Here is a 26,531-nt window from a genome sequence, read left to right on the forward strand (position 1 = left end):
GGGTTCATAATAGTACTAATAGTGTTTGTTATACGTGAGGGGATGCATGTAAAGAACTCAAAAACCTGACTGTTATTATAACTTGTGTTTGTGTGTCTGTGTGTGTGTCCATACTCTACATACATGTTATCGGCTTGACTGAAAATTTACTGATTTTAAATCTGGTTATAATAATGGAAATGCTGTTATCCTTTCAGGACTTAATGTTCTAGTATCATGACCATATCTACAAGTGACATGGAGCATAGTTATCATTTTGGATCTATTCAGAGCCATTGCTTGAAAACAAGTCACTGGGAAGGTAGCTATTTCTTATTGCTGAGATTGGACCAAATCCATATTCCAAAGAAGTCTTTACTTGAAAAGTGGAACTTTATTTCAGTTCTTTTAAATTGATGTAAAAGCTGAGATAAAGAGTGTTTTAAATATGTGAAATAGAAATACATGGCCTTTCCAATAAGAAGGGCTCCTGTTGACAATTTGCTGTTGGTTTTTCACTGACTTTATCTGTTTCTCACATCTTTTAAGCTTCTCTCTAACTGCCTTGTTCTCTCTACACTTTCCATCTTCATCTCTGTCCTTTATATCCACATTTTTGGGGTAGTGTAGATGGGTTTGGAGAAATCCACACTGTGTCACCCAGCATCCTTTAGACCAGTAATCCATACAGGAGTGATAGGAGTTCAGGCTAGGAGATCTGGTCTTTGATATTGGGTTTCAGCAAATTTACACAGTAATTATGGGGATGGAATTTTTCTCCTCATGTGTACCATCTTCTGTCTGCTTGAATAATGAGTCATAGAAAAATGAAAACTTCTTTAACTATGAAAGTTTCAGCAAGAAAAAAATGTTAGGCCTTTGGTGTTAGTATAATGCAAAATAAGATAGCATTTAAAAAGTCTCTTCTTCAGCATCATATTGACAGTGCCCCTCACTTGAGTCAGGGATTGGGGACTTACTGAGATACACCATCTGGCAGAATACGGAAGGCCAGTCTTGTGCCAACTGAAAAAGCTGCATCAGTTCCAACTCTTGTGTACTTTGCACATTATTGGATGTCTTGCAAAACGTTTATCACTTTTTAATTAGGAAGGACTAAGGGATTTTAGTACCCCAAAGAAAATGTCAGCTGCCCAAAGATAGAAAAATTATCCAGTGGATCATAAGGGGCAGTAGGTGTTTCACTTTGAGCTTGCACAGAAACAAGGACAGTTTCATACTAGGATCTTTGTTGGGGGGCATGTATCCTTGGTCTGTCTGAGCAGAACTGGGGACCTGGTCTTTCTATTATTCTGACAGTTTCCCCAGCTTGTTTCTCTTGCAGCATGGCCAGGCCTTGAAAGCACATGCCAAGAGATCAACTCTGTTCTGCTTCTTGGCCTATCATGTAAACTGTGGCCTGTCATGTTCATTAAAATGAAAATTTGTCGAATGGAATTTGCCTGACTGGCGGAATAGTTTAAATGTCAGATGTTGTTAGGCCTGGATATAAATATTATGTTTCTATTGTTAATTAATTGCAGTGCCTCAGTACCAGTGATCCAAAATCCAATTTAGTCTGCAATAGGCCTGTGGATAAGGGCCAGAGACAATGAATGCAGAGGGAAAAAATGTATTCAGAGTTTCCATTGTATCCGTCAATGTCCTCTTAGAAAAATAGCAAATTTTGGTGTGTCATTACAGTTTAAGAAGGGCAAAACAAGACAGAATTAGGACTCATTGTCTTTTGAAACCTCTCAAATGTTACTTACTGTTGCATCTATTCCACTGCTAGTCCTGAGTCTGTCCCAGCATCAGAATTCCCAAAAGATGCCACTCTGTCCCCTTTCTGGGACTCCCCCCCCCCCACTGTTTCCATCTCTTGAGTCTGTTGTTTTGTTCCCCGCTCATTTCAGACCTGTAGAACTGAGGTGTCTAGCCCCGTAATCCTGCTCAATTCTCTTTGCAGTGTTCATTTTCCTCTCTTCCACTTACCATCAACCCTTCCTTTCTCTTTCTTTTTGTCCCTTGTTTTGGTCCCCAGGCTCAACAGCCTGTCTGTCAAGTCTGCCACTGTTTGTTAAGATCATTTTGCTTCCAAATTGAGCTGGTAGCTGAATATCACTCGGAATATCGCTGCTAGAACTGTCTGCATTACAAAGAGGAGCAGAAATCTTGCTGCTGGGGCCCAGACCTCAAAACTGACTGTTGTTGCAAAGCCGTGAGCCAGCAGGCGTTTGTGGCTGCCATTCTCAACCAATATTTTGTTGAGTACTTGCTATGAGCATGGCATCTGACCCGGCCACCTCTCTGGGTTCCAAAGGCAAGTGGATATGCCAGGCGGAGGAGGACTAATTAAGACTTTGGAAGGCAGGACTAATGTGGTCCAATGGTCAGGGGCCCTCATTTAATTCCTGGCATCCTGGTCCCTGCCAACCTCGTTCTGTCCCTGTGATTATGCCAGCTGAGAAGCAGGGAAGGGAAGATGAACTTTGGTTTGCTCTGAGTTTCCCTGTCCAGCAGTGTCTATCAGTTAAAAATGAGAGGGAAGGAGGCCAGAGAATCTTCCAGATGGAGAGTTCAGAGGAGGGCACAACCAGACTCCCTCTCGGCAGTGATGTCACTGGGCCATTCAAGCACTGGGCCAGGAGCCTGCTGCCTGACCCTGTAGTGGAGTGGAGTGGGGGCTGGCAGAACAGTCACCCTTGGCTTAGGGTGGAAGCAGATTCAAACCAGGCACATGCAGGCCACATGGTAGAGGCAGAGCATTTACCCTGAGGACTGGCAGTCTGTTTGGAGGTGGGGCCCTTCATTCTGGACTCCTCTTAAGGGCGAGATCCCCAAGTTACGTAGACAACTGCAGAAACCGAATGGGGAATTGGTGTTCTCCAACCTCTCTGTTTCTTCCTTTAGCATGAATCAGCTGTGTAAGAAAGGTGACCTTAGATAGGCTGGAGGCAGCAGTAACAGCAGTAGCCCTACATCCTTGGATGGACGCACATGTGGACAGCAGTTCCAGGCAGCAGGGGTTTGGTGAGGACACAGAGCGCTGACACTTGCCACACCTCGTGGTAGCACAATTTTTTAACTAGATTCCGTGTTCATTGAAAAGTATCCATATGGATACTCCAGGAACAGGGTTTTGCTCAAACAAGAACTGTTTTTTAGACTAAGGCGATCTGAGGTCTATGAAATTCTGGAATGATAACGAATGAGGCTAAACACTGAATATCTGGCTTAACCTTACTTAAAAATTGATTATTTTAATGTTACATCCATACAACCTCAGTTTCTCTCTGAGATGAACCTCTTTGTCTCAAATTCAGGTTATTAGAGTTTGGGGAGGGTTTGTGCTATTGGGAGCAGAACTGTTTGACTTGAAATGTCATCTCATTCTAAGAAAACATACTAGGGCCATGTTAGGGCATCCCTGTGCAAATGTCACGTTGTCTGAGTGTCTCCTCCTAGGATTAGACTAGCCACGGTGCTTCCAGCCCTGTCTTACGGTCAGACAAAGCCACTGACTTCCCCCACAGCCAGGGTGCCAACCTGGCCAGGGTCATGCTCCCCGAGATTTCATGGAATTTGATTTGTCTCTAACTCTCTGCATGTTAAGATGCTAATTATTGGTTGACTGGTATTCTGCTCCTCAGGTGTCACCTAATGATTTTCCAGGGCTCATGCTACTTGGCAAATTTATTTTTCCAATGCCCGGCAAATATTACAGCATTGAACAGGTGTGGTGAGGATGAGTGGTGTTATATTCTGTGTGTGTGTGTGTGTCTCAGGCCACAGAAGTGTAGACTTCTGTAGAGAGATATCTTTTTATCTTAAAAAAGCCTAGAGTACAAATTAAGAAAATGAGAAAGAAAGAACAAAAATAAAAAGCTAATCTCAAGTAAAGAATTTTCAATGTTTTCAACAATAACACAAACATAATATTCCTTTAAGCAAATTTCCTTGGGTGTATGTTGACACTGTCTTAGAGGATGTAGATTCAACAAGGAGCAAGAAGGGTGTAGTCTGAATCACCACACCTATAAGAGGTTCTTTTAAAGACGTTCGATGCTTTTGTTTGAAATAAAAATGAGGTGCTGGCCAAAAAAAAAAAAAAAAAGATGTGGTCTGTATCTTTGTTGAACTTAGGGTCTATTGGAAAGACTTTCATTTACATTTTGACAGTATTGATCAGTTATCCATGTGAATAACAAAACTAAGGAATATTCCGATCTCCTCCCTCAACTCTAAATACATCAGTTTCACAAATTCTGAAAATTACTCTTTAAGAAATACATGCATATAAACTGAAATAAAATTTCTGGGAATACATCTGAGAAGTCTCAGGTTTGGGGGATCTTTTCTGTTGTTTGTTGTGAGGGTTTAAATCAGTCTGCAGATTCTCAAATAATTTCATGTGTTTAAAATATTCATTTATCATCAGGTAGTTTAACCAAGGCTATGTTTTCCAGCTGCCTGGTTTTCACCGATATGTAGAAAAAGGTTTAAGAATCTTTTCTTAGTTGAAAATTGGCTATCATTTGAAAGAATGTTGCAGTAATTCATCTGCAGCAACAGCTCACTGAGCATAGCACAAGAACAGAAATGAGGGCTGAATTTATTCACTGTCTTCTTTCTTGTGTCTTGTCTTAATTCCTGAGTGAACAGACTTCTTTCCTAGGTATATACATAATTGTTAAAGACTTAAAGGTCAATAACCAATCGCTTAATGTGGCAGTCAAGTCAGGTGAGGGCTGCAGAATGCAGCAGTGGATGCAAATCTCTCAGTTCCAGGCAATGTTGCCTTAAGGAAGGTGCAGTTGGATGGTTCCCAAAGATAGGTTTTAATTGGGGGAAGATAAATCACAGTCAAAGGAGGTTTTTATATTTGAGAAAGATGTTTGTTTAAATTCAGGCCAGTATTTACCTGGAGGCTGGATAATGGAGTGAGGGGCTTGGTGTTGAAAAAGGTTTTCTGGGCAGCTATGCTCTGGAAAACCACTCAGATAAATCAGTGTGTTATTGGCCTGTACTGCTCTGCCTCCATGATTATGTCTTTTGGGAGCAGCTAAAGCCTAAACCTCTTTGGATTCATTTAAACATAATCTGTGTCTTGCAGAAGGTCATATGAAGGTTAGAGAGTCCACCTGCTCTACAACAAAATGGGGATGAGTTAGGCATGAGGGGAACTGGGAAAGGTATAATGCATTGTAGCTGCAGGTGAAAATGTTTTCATGGACAGTAGAAGTTTATGTCTTTGGATTTGGGGGTCAAGGTAAACATGGGAAAGAGAGGACTAGTTTGAGTGGCTATTCTTGACTTTTGTCCAGAGATTAAGTACTTTGGGCACTAGAGTGAGAGTTTTCTGATTCTGACCTGCTCCTACTTCAGATATCTAGCATACATAAATGGACAAATGTTTGGGTGCCAGAGGTATACACAAAGACTGTGGAATCCACTTGTGCAGCTGACTCTTGAATACGGAGGGGGTTAGGGGCGCCGAGCAGTTGAATATTTGTGTATAACTTATCATCAGCCTTCCATATGTGTGTCCATATCCGAGATTCTGCAGATTCAATAACCACGAAGAGTGTAGTACTGTAGTACGTAGTTATTGAAAAAAAAATCCATGTATAAGTGGACCAGTGTAGTTCAAACATCCTGTTCAAGGGTCAGCTGTGCTTGTTTATTCAACAAGTATTGACTGAATGACTATTTAGTGCTAGCATAGAGTCTGGGGCTCACAATGCCCGGGCAGGGTGAGTTTGGTTTAAGCAATATAAGCCATAGGTTTTAAAGAGCTTAGACGTTCATTAAGGTCATAAAATATAAACACAGGAGAAGGTAATAATTTAAGACAATAGCATGCATGCCTGTCACAAGGCATTCTACGATTAAGGAGACAACAAAGCTCTGTTTTAAGATCAGTCCCACCACCTGTCCCTTTACCTTTCTGGGAACGAACCTTCAGTACTGGCTACCCTTTCTCACTCTTCTGCTTTCAGCCTCTTAGTTTCCACTGCTCATCTGCTCATCACCTTGACACGTGCTCAGGTTTTTTCTGTTTACGAACTGTACAAAGAAAGCCTCTTTCAGCCCTTTCTCCTCCAGTTGCTACTCTCTTTCCTTCACACCCAAACGTGTCTAATATTGTCCTTACTCACTGTCTTCATTTTAATGATTTCCACTTCATTTTAATGATTTCCATTTTCCAATCGACTCCAAACTGAATTCTGTCTCAGTCCACAGAACAGTTCCTCGTTCAGTTCCTCAATGACGTTTACATTGTAAAAGGGACAGAGCGGGCGCAAAGCCATTAGCGCGAGAGCCTTAGCGCGAGAGCCATTAGCGCGAGAGCCTTAGCGCGAGAGCGATTAGCGCGAGAGCGATTAGCGCGAGAGCGATTAGCGCGAGAGCGATTAGCGCGAGAGCGATTAGCGCGCCATTGCCCGCCGGGCGGAGAGTGTGCTGAGAGGAGGCTCGAGGCTTTCTCCCCAGGCCCCTCCGGAACCCGGCCTCGGGACCGGCAGGTGACCTGGGGGGCCCAGGGACAGGACTAGGGCTGCGTCTGCAGAGCTCCAGAGCCCTCTCCTCGGCCGCCCACTGGCGGGGCCCAGGCCTTGAAGTAGCAGTGGACCTCTCCCACGTCCCCACCTCTGTGACCTAATGGCAGTGGTTGCAGTCTTCATGGGTCCCAGACCATGGAGGCCTCAGCAGCTGGAGTATACGGACACTGCCCTGAAGGTAACAGCTTCACCCCAGCCACCATGTTGTGATGAGAGGCACACCCCATGTAGAGGCCACAAGGAGGTGTTACAGCTGATAGCCCCAGCTAAAGTCTCAGCTAACCCTCAGCAACTGGCAGGCATTTGAGGGGATGAACCTTCAGATGATTCCAGGCCCCAGCTTTCAAGTCTCCCAGCTGAGGCCTCAGGCACTGTAGCATACAAAAAAGTCGGCTCACTGCACCCTGTCAAGATTCTTGTTCCATAGAAACCATAAGAGATAATAAATTATTATTATGAAGTCATTAATTTTTAGGTAGTTGGCTTTGTAGCAATATGTAGTCAATGCAAATGCCTATTTTATTATTACTAACTTGTATTTTGCCTAATATTAACTTACTTCCTCCAACTTTCTTTTGGTTCCTATTTGCTTGGTATATAGTTTTCTGTACTTGTCCTTTCAAAATCTTTCTTAGATGTGTTTCTTATAAACATCACATAGCAAGGTTTAAAAAAATTCATTTTGAAAAATTTTATTTTAACAGATGCATTTAATCCACTTACTCTGATTACTGACATATTTGAACTTCTTTTAAATATTTTGTGTTTTCTGTTCACTGTGTTTTCCTTTGTTTCTTTCTCCATCCCATTCCAGTCTTCTATAGAAAGAGAATTGGTTGAGTTTTCTATTCTCTAGATTGTTCCCTTCACTGGTTTGGATACTTCAGTTCTTCTGGTGATTACTCTTATGTGTTTTAAAATCGTGAAATAGAATATACATACAAAATAATTTTTGAAAATGTATATCTACAGTTTAAAGAAAATAATAAACTGAACATCCAGATACCTGTCCCCAAGCCAAGAAATAGAGCATTACCATATTCCAGAATCCTCTTAGACCATTTCCCCATTACAATCTCCTTCCTCACTCTCAAGGTAAATATAGCCTGAATTCTGTATAAATCATTCATTCCCTTGCTTTTCTTCATAGTTTTTGCCACTTACATGTAATATTTCAAAACAAGATAGTATTTATTTTTGCCTTTTTGAATATGTTATATGCGGAATAATATATACAGTCTTTTGTGACTTGCTTCTTTTGTTTTACATCATATTTTTGAAAGGCATATGTGTTGATGTGTGTAACTGATTCATTGATTTCTCAACTCTGTGTAATATTCCATTGTAAGAATCTATAAAAATGTGTTTATTCATTGTACTGTTAATACCTGTTTCTGTTTTCAGTATTTCTTGCCATTCTAGCATTGATGCTAGAAACATTCTTGTACATGTCCCTTTGAGCATATATGAAAAGATGTCTTTGGTTATGTACATAGAGAAAGAAACGCTAGTTATCTTTAACAAGTTTATCAGTAGCTGTAATGCATATTTTTAACAACTTAATCAGTATCTTTTCCTCCTAAACAATTCATTTCCCCTCCTTTATTCCATATGATTGTGGCCAACCACTCATTTCATCTTATTTGCAAACCGTAAAAATTGGTCATTATTGCTATTGTAGGTTTTTGACAAGCAGGGTTTAGTAATTTTTATCCAATACCCGTTATTTATTTATTTATTTATTTATTATTATTATTTTTTCTCAAATTTGCTTTAATTTTTAAACTTTATGTAATAATATACTGTGTTTCAGGAAATGTTAGAAACACATTTTTTTTCTTTTTTTTTTTTTAACATCTTTATTGGGGTATAATTGCTTTACAATGGTGTGTTAGTTTCTGCTTTATAACAAAGTGAATCAGTTATACATATACATATGTTCCCATATCTCTTCCCTCTTGCGTCTCCCTCCCTCCCACCCTCCCTATCCCACCCCTCCAGGCTGTCACAAAGCACCAAGCCAATCTCCCTGTGCCATGCGGCTGCTTCCAACTAGCTATCTACCTTACTACGTTTGTTAGTGGGTATATGTCCATGACTCTCTCTCGCCCTGTCACAGCTCACCCTTCCCCCTCCCCATAACCTCAAGTCCGTTCTCTAGTAGGTCTGCATCTTTATTCCTGCCTTACCCCTAGGTTCTTCATGACATTTTTTTTTCTTAAATTCCATATATATGTGTTAGCATACGGTATTTGTCTTTTTCTTTCTGACTTACTTTACTCTGTATGACAGACTCTAGGTCTATCCACCTCATTACAAATAGCTCAATTTCGTTTCTTTTTATGGCTGAGTAATATTCCATTGTATATATGTGCCACATCTTCTTTATCCATTCATCCGATGATGGGCATTTAGGTTGTTTCCATCTCCGGGCTATTGTAAATAGAGCTGCAATGAACATTTTGGTACATGACTCTTTTTGAATTTTGGTTTTCTCAGGGTATATGCCCAGTAGTGGGATTGCTGGGTCATGTGGTAGTTCTATTTGTAGTTTTTTAAGGAACCTCCATACTGTTCTCCATAGTGGCTGAACCAATTCACATTCCCACCAGCAGTGCAAGAGTGTTCCCTTTTCTCCACACCCTCTCCAGCATTTATTGTTAGAAACACATTTTTTTTTATTGGAGTATAATTGCTTTACAATGGTGTGTTGGTTTCTGCTTTATAACAAAGTGAATCAGTTATACATATACATATGTTCCTATATCTCCTCCCTCTTGTGTCTCCCTCCTTCCCACCCTCCCTATTGCACCCCTCCAGGCGGTCACAAAGCACCCAGCTGATCTCCCTGTGCTATGCGGCTGCTTCCCACTAGCTATCTACCTTACATTTGGTAGTGTATATATGTCCATTTGATTTACTAGATTTACTGTCATACTTGCTAATTTATTTGTTCACCATTGCTTTTTGTTCCTTTTTCCTTCTGGGATCAATTTCTTATTATTCAAGTATATCTTTTAGTATTCCTTTCAGCAAAAGTAAACTACTGTGAGCAGGAAATAATATTTTTTTTTCTGAAAAATGTCCTTATTTCTCTCATTCTTGAATGATAATTAGTTTAGCATGGCTATAGAATTTTCCTTGAATTTTTTTCACTTGGAACTTAGGACATGTCATTCCACTGCTGTCTTGATTTTATTTTTGCTTATGACAGGTTGTTTTGCAAGGAGTCTATTTTTTCTCTCTGGTTGGATTTAAGGCTTTCTTTCTATCTCTGGTGTTCTGCGGTTTCCTTCTGTTGTATCTACCTGTAGATTTGCTTTTATTTACCTTGTTGAGGTCTTGGTATGCTTTTTCAAGAGGATTCATGTCTTTCATTCTAGAAAATTTGCATTCATTATTTTTTCATATTGGTCCCCTCCCTTTCTTTTGAGCTATATTTTGTTTAGCATTTCTTTGTGTTTGAGATAGAAACGGATACAGCTCAATCTCTATGTTGTCAGACCATAAATCTCTCAGACTTTATAAAATGTAGTATTATACTATTTTATCTAGTCTTCCCCAAATTATGTTTCCCCCAACTCTATTGCAATCCACATAACACAGGGAGAAGGAGAAATTTTGATGGTGTCCCATGTAGGGGCCTTATCTCCTGCATTAATATTCCAAGATTTACATCATAGCCCACAAGTCTGGCCTTGTTCTTTGGTGGTCATGCATCAGCGGTAATGGGTTCTATAGTGGTAGGAGGATGTGAAGGGAAATAGCCCAGTAGGGGCGAAAGCAGTTACTTAGGACATTAAAGGGAAAAAAAAAAAAAAAAGAAACATGGGAAAACCATGAAGTAGTTGACCATTCCCAACTACTATACCTTAAGAGATGTTAGGACCTAGCCATGTAAGAAAGAAATAGGCATATTCCATTTATTTTTGACCATGGAGTCAACATATGAGTAATGTTGGACTACTATAGAATCAGCCCCTTGAAACCTTAAGTTATTGCTGTTGCTTGGCAACTATAGTTTACTACATCTCCTGTCATATTGACTTGTGTGTGGTCAGCACATTGTACGTTTTGGTTGCAGGGAGCTTAACATGCCTAGATTTGATTTGAAATGCCAAGTTTGGCTTCCTCTGTTTTATGAGTTTCTCACTACCGAGAGAAGGCTACACTCTACCTAGAGGAAGGAGGATTGTATGTGTAAGCTTGCACACATTTACTCATAGGGGCAAGTGGTGAGGTCTGGATTGGGAGGGCCCTGCACGCCATATAAATGGAATAGGCTCCCCCAAGTAAAACTCCCAGGGAAATGGAAATCGAGTGTGCAAGAAAGATGGCGCTAAAAGATGTAAGAAAATAAAATGCTCGGTCAGATCTAGTGTGCTGCATAATGTTTAATTTGATTTTCATCTCTGCACTTTATAAGCTGTTTCATCTCTGCACTCCTCCATTCTGTTGAGGAGTTCACACCCCAAAAGATTTGACTATAGATCTGGCCAGGTTTGTGTGAGTCAATTCTGGGTAGATGTGTGTGCCGTTTTCAGTTTATGACTTTGTCTTTCATTGACCTCTTGTACAGGAGGTATGAGGCATAAAGTTTTATCAGTGGTTTATTTGGCTAGCATCACATACCATGGCATATGGAAATTCTACTTAGAGACGTGGAGAGAAAACGTTTGCTGTTTTGCTCCCAGATAACTCAGTGCTTTCGTTTTTATCTCTTTGTAGCTTTGAAGCGCAGCAAAGAAGGGAAATCCATTGAGAACAGTCTGTAAAGGTAAGTGTATTTATTACATGGCCTTGACAAACATTGCCTTTACAACATTGATTTTTCTTTTATTCAGAGATTTAAACACTCGGATTAAAGATATAGCTGACAGGACAACTTCCTTAACCACCTACTTGTCCTCCCTCATAGGCAAAAGTGCTGAGCAATAGTTAGCAGAGAGCAGGAGGAAATAAAATGATGTGCTGAGGGTAGCCAAATGCAGTTGTATGCTTGCTGACTTTTGCTTTCTTCTCAGCAGTTAAGACATTCCAATGGAGCTAAATTTACTAAGATTAATGCTAGATGGAAAAAGAATGCACTCGTACCACTTCTGGTCAATAGTTAAATAAAACCAGCTGGCCAAATAAAGCATTTAAGATAAAATTCAAAGTGGCATTTCAATTGCATTGGATGAAATTTATCATTAAAGTCAGTTGTGCCATTGTGTGGAAGAGCTAGTTTTGTAGAAAGGAGAAAGTTAGTCAGTTTGGTGTAGCTAATTGCATTCCACCCAGTCGATTTGGGCGCTAAGTGAGTTAAGGAAATGAACTTCCAAGTTTGAAGCAATGGGGAAAGTACCTACTCAGCCTCCTGTGAAACATTACAATCGAGCTGCTTTTTACATGGAAAAATGTAATTGTTTCCTCTTTCCTAGGTATATTTATAAGCATACGTCTGTACAGCATTGTTCTTTGAGCCATTGTTTAATTTCTGTTCTGCATGAAGTATTTTAATTTAAAGATTTCATTCTGGGGAATTATAGGGCTGCAGTTTCATCAAAAGTCTTTGGTGGCCAGGGTGAAATATGCCATAATTTTACATTTCTTTTCATCATCAATTATGTTTTTGACAATTTTAGGGTTTTTTTTTCTGTCATTTTTATTCCAGGAATCATGACCATGACCACTTTAGTTAAAGTTGGAAGAGCCATTTTGATTTACTTTATATTTTAAGTTATTCCTAACTTTATGACAAATCTACTTCTGGAGCGAATTTTTAATGTTTATTTTGAGGGTGAAAAGGAATTTTACAGGGAAATTGGAGAAAGCCCCTTTTGAATAATCAGAACATGAGCTATAAAAATATTGTTTTGAGAATTTGCTTTGGGATGATTAAACTCTGGTGCATGAAAGCTGGTTGGCTTGGAATTTTTCTGTAATGGGCACTAGTGACGAAAAAAATATCTTAAGAAGTAGTTAATTCTTATATTCAGCCATATAACTTACACATCTCTGGACCATTGAGCCACATCTTGGAATAAACCAGTACTTGATAGCTTTTAGAAATAAATTCTCATAAACTGTTGGAGTTAGTGATGATGTAGCAGTCTTCAGAACCTTGAGATCTTTAGGTACAGTTATGGTGCTCTCACTCTTCTTGGAAAGTATTTTCACACTGGTACCGTCTATTTCCTCTACTCTCAATGAAAACTCTTTGTTATTCTGGTAATCTGGAGTCAGACATGGATTTAGTTGTGGTTTGACTTTTATGAGCTATTGGACCATGGACAAGTTATTCACCCCCTCTGTATTTCAGTTTCCTACTTTGTGAAATGGAAATAAAACTGTTTTGCTCCTAAGGTTGTGGAGCTTAAATGAATTATTATGTGTTGAGGGCTTAGAACAGGTCCTGGTCCATGATAACTACTCAGTAGATATTAGCTGTTGCTGCTCTTGTTAATATTACTGTCATCATCATCAGCATCAGCGTTAGCATCCTTATGGATTTATTCATTAGATATTTTGAGGAGTCTGTTCTTTTTGGAAGTGTAGGGATAATGTTTCAAAAATGAGCATATGTTACTAAAGAAGAGCAAATTCTGCTTTGGCTTTCAAGAATCAAATGAAAAGATAACTTTCAGGTAGTATGAGAAGTGAGGCCTCTGTAAGTAAAAAGTTGTCAGGTTGAAGTTTTGTTGGTGTCAGGGTAAACACTATCTTTGGCTGTGTGTGGGCAACTACTAATTAATATAGTCTTAGGAAGTGAGTGATCTATTGCTACTAGTTAGGTTGAGGAATTTTTGAAGAAAACCTTATTAAGTTTAGAGGAACTTCTTCCCCCTCCCCTTTTTCCCTGTAATGTATGTTTTCCCTTTTTAACTGCACTTTATTTTCTTTTGAAGTAATTACAGCAGTGGAACTGTACCCAGGGACCCTACTCAGGGCCCTACAGTCAGCATAAGGATAGGTGCATGACCACAAGCTTGGTTAATGGGTGCTTCTTCTTTGGAATTTGAATCTTGAGCTAAAGGATTCTCCTTTCTCCCAGTTGGCATTCTGCCCTGACAGTACCTGCCATGAGACCACTGTAGCAGTTCCCATTTCCCAGCTTCCACATCTGTCTTGGTCACTGATGGTGTTCAACGCTTATTTTCCAGTCTTCCATGGATTTGCTGAGCCTCCAATTTCCTTCCCATAATCCTTCTTAAATTAGTCAATTGGTTTCTGTTGCTTGCAATCACAGAACCCTAATAGAGTAGTTTACATGTTAGGGAGCTAAATTTGGAATAAGTGGGGTGTGTTTGGAGGTTTACAGTAAAAATACCATTCACTACTTTCTTCCATCATATATAAGTAGCTGAGTGTTTTGCAGCAGATTACATAAGGTGAAGAGTTCTCAATTATTATTTCAAAAGTGGGCTATTTTGTTGGACTCTCCACTACTCTTGTGTTTGGTAAAAAGAAGTCACTTTTGGCTGCTTCTCGAAGCTCTCAAAGGATATGTGTATATGTGGGGGTAGAGTTGGAATTAAGAAGAGAAGCAGAGGTCATCCTTCCAATTTCTGGAGCCCTGGTCTCTTTGTGGCATGGGTATTGTGAAGGGACTGTGATTTCCTTCTACTTATCCCAGCATCCCAAAACAAAACTATTTAAATATTTGTATACTTTTGCCTGAATTTTTATTGCTCTTTTGAACACTTTTCTTGCCCTACTGAACACCTTCTTTTCAATGGTGTGTAAAATGTGATTGAAAACTCAGTTACCTAGGTCTGTGGCACTGCTTGTGGTTTCCCGAGAATGGAATGGGCAAATTTGCCCTATTTCCCCTTGTGTCTTGTTTGTTGACTGCTTCTCTGTTCTGTGCAGTGCCTAGAACAAAGCTGGTTATGATTTTTTCACAGGGACATCAATTTTTCACTCCTACTGTGAATAAATAGCACGACAGCATTGTATGGTTGAAAGAACCTTAGCTGAAGCATTAGGAAACATACCTTCTAGTTTGTGCTCTGCTGCTTGCTAGCTTTATGACTCTGGGCAAGAAACCCAACTTTTCTTAAGGTCTCAGTTTTCCTCACCTGTAAAATAGGATAACCCTTGCCCTATCTACTGCGTAGGGCTGTTCTGAGGATGACGTAAAGATAATGTATGTGGAAGTGCTTAGGAGATTAAAGTGCTGTGTAATATCAATGTATTATTATTATTGTTAATATCATGCTATTTATATTTATTAAACAGATTGAAAAATCGAAGGCTTATTTTATGAGGCTGAATAGGAAAGGGAGGTAAATAAAAAAACAAAAATAGAAACAAAACTCTGTATAGTACTTGTGCTGGAATTCTCTGTTTGTGCCTCCAGCTCTCATTCCTCTGAAATGCTGTGTGTCCCAGGAGGCTGACTTATTGTCAGCATACCCTGGGCTCCCTTGCTCTCTGGCCTTCCACTGGAGTAGCCAAAGGAAGGCATTGGGCGAAAATCGGAGAATGCAAGGTTGGAATATTATCCCCTACCTTCCTTGCAGCACTGTGGGTTGACAGTGGCTGTATTCCTCTAAGGAAGGCCACCAGGGTTCTTGTTGGGGGCCTCTCTTCTGCAGCTGCAGCTTTTTTCTACTATTTGGTAACTGCTCCTTCCTTTTGCCCCTTTAAATTAGCAGTTTATTTCTGCTAACTCCAGGATACTGTTGTCTCTTCTTGGTTTCCCTTAACCTTGCCCACACCCTTCATAAAATTCCCCTCAATTACCCCCAGTGATGGTGCTGTCTTTTTTAATGCAAATTTTTAAAAAACATCTTTATTGGAGTATAATTGCTTTACAATGGTGTGTTAGTTGCTGCTCTATAACAAACTGAATCAGCTATACATATAGATATATCCCTATATCTCCTCCCTCTTGGCATCTCCCTCCCACCCTCCCTATCCCATCCCTCTAGGTGGTCACAGAGCACTGAGCTGATCTCCATGTGCTGTGTGGCTGCTTCCCACTAGCTATCTATTTTATATTTGGTAGTGTATATATGTCCATGCCACTCTCTCACTTCGTCCCAGCTTACCCTTCCCCCTCTGCGTGTCCTCAAGTCCATTCTGTACGTCTGTGTCTTTATTCCTGTCCTGCGCCTAGGTTCCTCAGAACCTTTTTTTTTTTTTTTCAGATTCCATATATATGTGTTAGCATACAGTATTTGTTTTTCTCTTTCTGACTTAACTTCACTCTGTATGACAGACTCTAGGTCCATCCACCTCACTACAAATAACTCAATTTCATTTCCTTTTATGGCTGAGTAACATTCCATTGTATATATGTGCCACATCTTCTTTATGCATTCATCTATCAGTGGACACTTAGGTTGCTTCCATGTCCTGGCTATTGTGAGTAGTGCTGCAGTGAACATTGTGGTACATGACTCTTTTTGAATTATGGTTTTCTCAGGGTATGTGCCCAGTAGTGGGATTGCTGGGTCGTATGGTAGTTCTATTTTTAGTTTTTTAAGGAACCTCCATACTGTTCTCCATAGTGGCTGTATCAATTTACATTCCCACCAGCAGTGCAAGAGGGTTCCCTTTTCTCCACACCCTCTCTAGCATTTATTGTTTGTAGATTTTTTGATGATGGCCATTCTGACTGGTGTGAGGTAATACCTCATTGTAGTTTTGATTTGCATTTCTCTAATGATTAGTGATGTTGAGTCACCTTTCATGTGTTTGTTGGCAATCTGTATGTCTTCTTTGGAGAAATGTCTATTTAGATCTTCTAAATAGAAGAAGAATCTGCCCATTTTTGGATTGGGTTGTTTGTTTTTTTGATATGGAGCTGCATGAGCTGCTTGTATATTTTGGAGATTAATCCTTTGTCAGTTGCTTCGTTTGCAAATATTTTCTCCCATTCTGAGGGTTGTCTTTTCTTCTTTTTTATGTTTTCCTTTGCTGTGCAAAAGCTTTTAAGTTTCATTAGGTCCCATTTGTTTATTTTTGTTTTTATTTCCATTTCTCTAGCGGAGTCAAAAAGGATCTTGCTGTGATTTATGTCATAGAATGTTCTGCCTATGTTTCCTCTAAGAGATTGATAGTGTCTGATCTTGCATTTAGGTCTTTAATCCATTTTGAGTTTATTTTTGTGTATGGTGTTAGGGAGTGTTCTAATTTCATTCTTTTACATGTAGCTGTCCAGTTTTCTCAGCACCGCTTATTGAAGAGGCTGTCTTTTCTCCACTGTATATTCTTGCCTCCTTTATCAAAGATAAGGTGACCATAAGTGTGTGGTTTTATCTCTGGGCTTTCTATCCTGTTCCATTGATCTATATTTCTGTTTTTGTGCCATACTGTCTGGATTACTGTAGCTTTGTAGTATAGCCTGAAGTCCAGGAGCCTGATTCCTCCAGCTCCATTTTTCTTTCTCAATATTGCTTTGGCTATTTGGGGTCGTTTGTGTTTCCATACAAATAATGAAATTTTTGTTCTAGTTCGGTGAAAAATGCCATTGGTAGTTTGGTAGAGATTGCATAGAATCTGTAGATTGCTTTGGATACTATAGTCATTTTCACTATGTTGATTCTTCCAATCCAAGAGCATGGTATATCTCTCCATCTGTTTGTATCATCTTTAATTTCTTTCGTCAGTGTCATAGTTTTCTGTATACAGGGCTTTTGTCTCCTTAGGTAGGTTTATTCCTAGGTATTTTATTCTTTTTGTTGCAGTGGTGAATGGGAGTGTTTCCTTAATTTCTTTTTCAGATTTTTCATCATTAGTGTATAGGAATGCAAGAGATTTCTGTGCATTGATTTTGTATCCTGCTACTCTACCAAATTCATTGATTAGCTCTAGTAGTTTTCTGGTAGCATCTTTAGGATCCTCTGTGTTTACGATCATGTCATCTGCAAACAGTGACAGCTTTACTTCTTTTCCGATTTGGATTCCTTTTATTTCTTTTTTTTTCTCTGATTGCCATGGTTAAAACTTCTAAAACTATGTTGAATAATAGTGGTGAAAGTGGATAACCTTGTCTTGTTCCTGATCTTAGAGGAAATGGTTTCAGTTTTTCACCATTGAGAACGAAGTTGACTGTGGGTTTGTCATATATGGCCTTTATTATGTTGAGGTAAGTTCTCTCTATACCTACTTTCTGTAGGGTTTTTGTCGTAAATTGGTGTTGAATTTTGTCAAAAGCCCTTTCTGCATCTATTGAGGTGATCATGTGGTTTTTATCCTTCAACTTGTTAATATGGTGTATCACATTGATTGATTTGCGTATTTTGAAGAATCCTTGCATTCCTGGGATAAACCCCACTTGATCATGGTGTATGATCCTTTTAATGTGCTGTTGGATTCTGTTTGCTAGTATTTTGTTGAGGATTTTTGCATCTATGTTCATCAGTGATATTGGTCTATAGTGTTCTTTTTTTGTCACATCTTTGTCTGGTTTTGGTATCAGGGTGATTGTGGCTTGTAGAAGGAGTTTGGGAGTGTTCCTCCCTCTGCTATATTTTGGAAGAGTCTGAGAAGGATAGGTGTTAGCTCTTCTCTAAATGTTTGATAGAATTTGCCTGTGAAGCCATCTGGTCCTGGGCTTTTGTTTGTTGGAAGATTTTTAATCACAGTTTCAATTTCAGTGCTTGTGATGAGTCTGCTCATATTTTCTGTTTCTTGCTCGTTCAGTCTCTGAAGGTTGTGCATTTCTAAGAATTTGTCCATTTCTTCCAGGTTGTCTATTTTATTGCCCTGTAGTTGCTTGTAGTAATCTCTCATGATTTTTTGTATTTCTGCAGTGTCGGTTGTTATTTCCCCTTTTTCATTTCTAATTCTATTGATTTGAGTCTTCTCCCTTTTTTTCTTGATGAGTTTAGCTAATGGTTTATCAATTTTGTTTAGCTTCTCAAAGAACCAGCTTTTAGTTTTATTGATCTTCGTTATCATTTCCTTAATTTCTTTTTCATTTATTTCTCATCTGATCTTTATGATTTCTTTCCTTCTGCTAACTTTGGGTTTTTTTTGTTCTTCTTTCTCCAATTGCTTTAGGTGTAAGGTTAGGTTGTTTATTTGAGGTGTTTCTTGTTTCTTAAGGTAGGATTGTGTTGCTATAAACTTCCCTCTTAGAACTGGTTTTGCTGCATCCCATAGGTTTTGGGTCATCATGTTTTCATTGTCATTTGTTTCTAGGTAGTTTTTGATTTCCTCTTTGATTTCTTCAGTGATCTCTTGGTTATTAAGTAGTGTATTGTTTAGCCGCCATGTGTTTGTATTTTTTACAGATTTTTTCCTGTAATTGATATCTAGTCTCATAGCATGTTGTCAGAAAAGATACTTGATATGATTTCAGTTTTCTTAAATTTACCAAGGCTTGTTTTGTGACCCAAGATATGATCTATCCTGGAGAATTTTCCATGTGCACTTGAGAAGAATGTGTATTCTGTTGTTTTTGGATGGAATGTCCTATAAATATCATTTAAGTCCATCTTGTTGAATGTATCATTTAAAGCTTGTGTTTCCTTATTTATTTTCATTTTGGATGATCTGTTCTTTGGTGAAAATGGGGTGTTAAAGTCCCCTACTATGATTGTGTTACTATCGATTTCCACTTTTATGGCTGTTGGTATTTGCCTTATGTATTGAGGTGCTCCTATGTTGGGTGCATAAATATTTACAATTATTATATCTTCTTCTTGGACTGATCCCTTGATCATTATATAGTGTCATTCTTTGTCTCTTGTAATACTTTGTTTTAAAGTCTATTTTGCCTGATATGAGAATTGCTATTCTAGCTTTCTTTTGATTTCCATTTGCATGGAATATCTTTTTCCATCCCCTCACTTTCAGTCTGTTTGTGTCCCTAGGTCTGAAGTGGGTCTCTTGTAGATAGCATATATATGGGTCTTGTTGTTATATCCATTCAGCCAGTCTATGTCTTTTGGTTGGAGCATTTAATCCATTTACATTGAAGGTAATTATCGAGATGTATGTTCGTATTCCCAATTTCTTAATTGTTTTGGGTTTGTTATTGTACGTCTTTTCCTTCTCTTGTGTTTCCTGCCTAGAGAAATTTCTTTAGCATTTGTTGTAAAGCTGGTTTGGTGGTGCTGAATTCTCTTAGCTTTTGCCTGTTTGTAAAGGTTTTAATTTCTCTGTCAAATCTGAATGAGATCCTTGCTGGATAGAGTAATCTTTGTTGTAGGTTTTTTCCTTTCATCACTTTAAATATGTCATGACACTCCCTTCTGGCTTGCAGAGTTTCTGCTGAATGATCAGCTGTTAACTTTATGGGGATTCCCTTGTATGTTATTTGTTGTTTTTCCCTTGCTGCTTTTAATATTTTTTCTTTATATTTAAATTTTGATAGTTTGATTAATATGTGTCTTGGCATGTTTCTCCTTGGATTTATCCAGTATGGGACTCTCTGTGCTTCCTGGACTTGACTGACTATTTCCTTTCCCATATTAGGGAAGTTTTCAACTATAATCTCTTCAAATATTTTATCAGTCTCCTTCTTTTTCTCTTTTTCTTCTGGGACCCCTGTAATTCGAATGTTGGTGCGTTTAATGTTTTCCCAGATGTCTCTGAGACTGTTCTCAATTCTTTTAATTCTATTTTCTTTATTCTGCTCTGTGGTAGTTATTTCCATTATTTTATCTTCCAGGTCACTTATCCATTCTTCTGCCTCAGTTATTCTGCTCTTGATCCCTTCTAGAGAATTTTTAATTTCATTTATTGTGGTGTTCATCTTTTTTTTTTTGCTCTTTAGTTCTTCTAGGTCCTTGTTAACTGTGTAATGTATTTTATCTATTCTATTTCCAAGATTTTGGATCATGTTTACTATCATTACTCTGAATTGTTTTTCAGATAGACTGCCTGTTTCCTCTTTGTTTGTTTGGTCTGGTGTGTTTTACCTTACTTCTTCATCTGTATGTTTCTCTGTCTTCTCATTTTGCTTAACTTACTGTGTTTGGGGTCTCCTTTTCACAGGCTGTAGGTTTGTATTTCCCGTTGTTTTTTCTGTCTGCCCCCAGTGGATAAGGTTGGTTCAGTGGGTTGTGTAGGCTCCCTGGTAGAGGGGACTGGTGCCTGTGTTCTGGTGGATAAGGCTGGATCTTGTCTTTCTGGTGGGCAGGACCATGTCTGGTGGTGTGTTTTGGGGTGTCTGTGAACTTATTATGATTTTAGGCAGCCTTTCTGCTAATGGGTGGGGTTGTGTTCCTGTATTGCTTGTTGTTTGGCATAGGTTGTCCAGCACTGTAGCTTTCTGGTCATTGAGTGGAGCTGGGTCTTAGCGTGAGATGGAGATCTCTGGGAGAGCTTTTGTCGTTTGATATTACGTGGAGCTGAGAGGTCTCTGATGGACCAATGTCCTGAACTTGACTCTGTCACCTCAGAGGCACAGACGTAACACCTGGCCAGAGCATCATGACCCTGTTAGCCACATGGCTCATAAGAAAAGGGAGGAAAAAAAGAAGAAAAGAAAGAAAAAATAAATAAATAAAATAAAGTTATTGAAATAAAAAATACAAGAAAATCATTAAAAATAATAAAATTAAAACATTATAAGAAAAGAAAAAGAAAGAAAGAAGAGAGTAACCAAACCAAGAAACAAATACACCAATGATGGGAAGCTCTAAAAAGTATACTAAAAAAAACCTTGACTGACAGAACCGTAGGAGAAATGGTAAAAGCAAAGCTATACAGACAAAATCATACAAAGAAGCATACACATACACACTCACAATAAGTGATAAAGGCAAAAAAAAAATATATATCTTATGGGAAGTCTGAGCTCTTCTGCCAGTGTTGCAGTAGGTGTTTTGTAGGAGTTGTTCCACATGTAGATATATTTCTGACGTATTTGTGGGGAGGAAGGTAATCTCCACATCTTACTCCTCTGCCATCTTGAAGGTCCCCACCTTTTTTTTCTCTTTTCCTTTGTGCTTCATCTAGTTTCACTTGTTCTTAGGGTGCCAAGTGCTGAGGCCTTGCACCTGGCACTTCAGACCAGAGTTCCAGTGCGAAGTGGCTGCACAGGACCCTTCAGTTCCAAGGGGCCATGCTCTCAACTCTGTGCACACACTGTGCTTCAGCTTCTATCTTTATATTTCTGCCGTTCTCAATTCAATTCAACAAATGTCTTTCTAGGACTTTACAGTGTGCCAGGGGCATAGTAAGTGTTTATTTACTATGAACTGGACATTTTGGTGATACAGTTGGGGGGAGTATATCAATCAGTTTTTTTTTGTTTTTTTTTTTTTTTTGCTGTACTGGCACGGGCCCAGCCGCTCCGCGGCATGTGGGATCTTCCCAGACCGGGGCACGAACCCGTGTCCCCTGCACCGGCAGGCGGACTCTCAACCACTGCGCCACCAGGGAAGCCCTCAATCAGTTTTTAAAAAAGCAAGTTTTGGTAAACTGAAAAACTTTATGTTAATCCTAGTTCATACAGACCTCTAATGTTTATGCTTATGCACACTATGAATTATCTTTTGAAGTTCATTTTTATTTTCATCAAAGCAAGATACCTACTTGTTTATTGTTTGAATAAAACAGCACTAAAAAGCAAATACTGAAAAACTGCACACCAGCCCCTTCTCGACCTTTCTCTCTTCTGACCCCCTCCCCCAAATTGCGACTTTTAACTCTGATAGTTCTGGTGTTTATCTCTCTGTTTATAAGTCACATACTTATACTTTTTTTCCAGGTACATCAAGTTTAGCAGTAGCTCTTTGACACTCCCACTCCTACCACTTTTGGTCCCCACAGGCTACTAAAATAATTATATTACAATTTTTTGTTTAAATCAATATATAATATTTACATTATTATGTTATTACTGTTGGTAATATTTTCTTTAACGTATAACCTTCTGTCTTCCTTGGAATTAACATATGCTTTAAAAAAATTGCTTAGGCTCTACTTTATGAGGTAGATAGTAATAGAATTTCCATTTTATAGATGTCGAAATTGAGGCTTAAGTCTAAGGATTTTGCCTAGAGTCACACAGCTAATAAGTGTTAGGTTTGGAATTAGACTTCAGCTAGTCCGCCTACAAAGCCTGCATGCCTGATCATGAGATTATTTACAAGCACTGTCACTTCAGTTGTTTTCCTAAAGGCTACATTAAAAAAACAAAACATGGGCTTCCCTGGTGGCACAGTGGTTGAGAGCCCGCCTGCCGATGCAGGGGACACGGGTTCATGCCCCGGTCCGGGAAGATCCCACATGCTGCGGAGCAGCTGGGCCCGTGAGCCATGGCCACTGAGCCTGCGTGTCCGGAGCCTCTGCTCCGCAACGGGAGAGGCCACAACAGTGAGAGGCCCGCGTACCGCAAAAAAAACAAAAAGAAAAACAAAAATCAGTAAAAACCAAACTTGAGTTCTTTCTTCAGAGATTCAGAATAAGTAGTTCTGGGGAGGGGACCAAAAATCTGTATTTTTAGAAGCTCCATAAGTGATTCCATTGGTCAGTAGGTTTTGAGAACTTCAATCACCATCATCACCATCATGATCATCTACATCATCACATCCACCATCATCACCACCACCACTTCCATCAGCAGCAAGAAATGACAGTCTTGTACAGTGCTCTCAGTAGCTGAGCAGAAATTGTGGTATCCATTAAGCCAGTTGCTTTTTGACCTCTTAGGTGAGCTCGCACTGGTGGGTGATTCAGGTAATGATTTATCCAGTCATTTTTAAGTTTGGCAAGTGCTTTGGGAAGAATTGTGCCCCACAGAAGTGGGCAAGGTAATTTTTTTCAGCTCAGCTGGTTGTTACTTTATCTGGTATAAAGGCAATGAGAAGATTGTCCCTGTACTTAACCCTGACCTTAAAGGGACTCACTTTTTTTCTGAGAATTCCCAAAAGTGACATCTAGCGGAAATACAGAGCTCACGTAAAGGAGAAATTTTGATGTCTTTGTTCTGTTTGATTTCCATCCTCCCCCTTCCCCCACTGCTTGTGGCATTTCTTGTTTATCAGGCAGGAGAGAAGCAGTAAAATTTGGCCTGGGGTTTTCTCATCCCTAGGTGTGAAATTATTTCAGAACTAAAATAATAATACTTTGCATTTCTATAGGACTTTTATTTGAAGATCTAAAAGTGTTAATAGAGCTTGCCAGTACCCTCTGAAGTAGATAAGTATTATTAGAGAAGATTTCCTCCAAGAACATTTTCACTTCATATCCCATGTGTGACTTGAAAATGCTTTTGTATTATTTGGGAATCTCAACTTTATAAAGTGCCTTGTATATTGGGCACTTCTTTTCTTTATATTCAATTTTCATTAATTCCCAGCACATTGAGGGAAATATAGTCATGTTTCATGAATGGGTGTGGTGTTATTTAGAGAAAAAATAAAGGCATTCTGTTATTGCCTTTTATTTTTGAGTGTTTTCAAAATGTTCAGTAGTATTCACCAGCTATGGAACTGTCTATCTTACAGTTAATTTTCCTTTTCTAAGGTAGCAGGACTTGTAATATATTGAATAACTAGTGGGAACTTGGACTGATAGTGTGGTGTCCTTTGGGAGCTCATGACATGTCAAGCCAATTAAAAATACAAACCTAGTTTGCATTCTGAATTAAAGGTTTAATTTTGAAAAATTGTTTTGAATGTTGCATGCATGAATTTTAATCACACATGCATGCATACTTGGTTACATTTTTTTTTACCTCTAAATTTTGGAAGTGCTATTTCAGTGATGTTTAGGGTTTCTGCTCACTTAGTGTCATTGATGCAGAAGTGCTGCAGGTCTTGCCTAGCACAGAACATTCAGGAAAAGGCCTTCTGATTCTTAGTCCACGCTGGTCACCCTGGAAAGCTCCTTGTCCATGCAGTATTAGGTGACCCTGCTGTGTCTATGCAAAGGACATAGACACAAGATCTTTTACTGTGGCTTCAGGGCCCAAATATTTATTTTCCCAGCATCCTCTCACAATTCCCGTCAAAAGTCCTATCACTTCCCTAGAGTTTCTGTTAAGAAACAGGCTACCCACCTCCACTACTTTAAGGAACTGGAAAACCTCTAGCCTCTCCCCAATAGTGGGAAAGCACAATTTTAGGTAAACAAGATCAAAGGAAACAGAACAGTTTAAATGGAACAGAACAATCGAAATTTGTGTGTATCCCTGTCCAGAAATGCTGGTGTCTAGCACCATGAGTTTAGGCTTTTGAAAGAAAAATCTTTAGTGGGGGTTGGATTTTGAGGGTTAGAGATTACTTCTAGTGCTTTCTGCTTTTGGACATGCCCCTAAGATAAAGGGAATGTTGACGTTCTTGAGATAGGAAAGGGAAAAACATACACAGGAGGACTAACAAAACATACCAATTGATATCTTTAAATTATGCTGCCCCAAATTCGCTGGTGAGACAAGGAGATGCATCAGAATTTGTGAGGTGCTTTATGACTCTCATGATGGAGAGAGTGTGTCAGATGATCACATGGTCAGTACTTTTCCTGGCATCTCAGTTGTCTTCCTTTTTGGGAAAAATTCACTTAAGACCCATCATCTGAAGGTTTGGAGGAGTATGGGCAGAATTATGAATCTCTATACCATTTTTTCCTGAGTCTTTTGCTCAAAGGAGGTCACATTAATTTGCTGCTAATTATGTGAAGATAGATTTATCAGTGAAGATAGTTTTTGCTGCCAATAATCAAAAATCTACTCAAAATGGGAATAGATGATAAGGGAATTTAAAAAAGAAGCTTCCTACCCTCTCCATGTCTACCTGCTGAGCCCCATGGATGTCATGATCGATGGAAAGACATTATGGAACCCTGGCTCTGAATGTCTGGAATCCAACCTTAATCCACTTTTTCCTGGTGCCAAGCAACTGGGGACCCACCTGGGTGCCTTTGATGGTTGTCACTGTGCAGCAGGGAGATGATTTTGAGCACTAGGCTGTTGACAGGTTGCTAAGCATTGGCAATTACTTTGTGAATTTCTCTACTAACTTACATTTGAACACAAAGTAAAACCCATCAGAATAAAGAAAATGAGCTGTCTCAAGGAACTAAACATCCTGAGGGAGGTAGTTCCAGGTTTTGTTAATTCAGTGACTCAGCAATGTCATTAGAGTCTTCATTTCTTGTTCTTTTTTCTCTGCCACCTTCAGTGTGCTGACTTGGTCCTCCGACTGGCTGCTCTTTTGGTCCTAAGATGCCTGCTTCATTTGGGGGGTCATCTGCACATAAGTAGCATCCGTTGGTATAAGAGACTGTCTATTCTTGTGTGTCCCTTTTTAAATGCAAGGGGCCTTTCCTGTAACCTCTCCAGCAGGCTTCTCCTTGGGTTGCATTTGGCTGATTGTAGCTACATATTCCTTCCTAAGTCAGACAGTGGCACACGGGATGGGATTACCTTGATGCTTTCCAATTTAAGTTTGTTCTTGTCATGGTACACATAGAAAATGATAACATCTGGTCAGAACATTAAGTAAACAGAAGAGGCTGCTCACAGCTGGAGGTGGTTGGTGTGTGTGTGTGTGTGTGTGTGTGTTTTGAGGGTGTGGGTGGGCGATCTGGCTGACCTGGCTGCCCTAGGGGCTAAAGGGGTGGATATCTGAGCAAGTGTAACCCATTCTCTGGTTTAAACTAATCAGGATTTACCCCTGAGCTGGGATAATCTCACCTTCCCTAGGCTCTTGGGTTTGTGGAGGTAAGATACTCCAATAAAATTGGGGTTTTACTTGTAAGGCAGCAGAGGGGATGGCTGTTCGAAAGGCCCTCAGCTGTGTCTTTGCATGTATACCTAATGTCCTTCTTTAGTGCCTTGTTGAGAAAGGAACAAGTTTTGCAAATTTTAAGCCTTGGTGCAAATGAATGAATATGTACTCATATACGAGACTAACCTATGTATTCAATGCCACTGACTTCCTGTGGTGTGCCAGGAACGTGCTGTATGAGGTGCAAGAAACATGAGCCCTGCTGATGATTTTACAGTCTAGGGAGGGAGACAGAGCATAACTATTAAACAATGCATGCATTATTAAAAGTTACGTTAAGTCCTATACAGGAAACAACAGGAGGCAA

The 26,531-nt window shown here is 39.4% G+C and overlaps 1 protein-coding gene across 18 annotated transcripts in view; it reads left to right on the plus strand.

The window, feature by feature from the left end:
* The window catches only part of FHIT (fragile histidine triad diadenosine triphosphatase), a 1,440,192-nt gene that overhangs the window by 26,411 nt on the left and 1,387,250 nt on the right, over positions 1 to 26,531 (plus strand). For all 18 annotated transcript variants that reach the window (XM_060163986.1, XM_060163991.1, XM_060163995.1 and 15 more), the window contains exon 2: positions 11,271 to 11,319. The gene's annotated coding sequence lies outside the window, so the exon portion shown is untranslated. The remainder of the gene's footprint in view (positions 1 to 11,270; positions 11,320 to 26,531) is intronic.

The sequence above is a fragment of the Lagenorhynchus albirostris genome, chromosome 10, assembly GCF_949774975.1.
Source record: "Lagenorhynchus albirostris chromosome 10, mLagAlb1.1, whole genome shotgun sequence".
NCBI classification, from domain to species: domain Eukaryota; kingdom Metazoa; phylum Chordata; class Mammalia; order Artiodactyla; family Delphinidae; genus Lagenorhynchus; species Lagenorhynchus albirostris.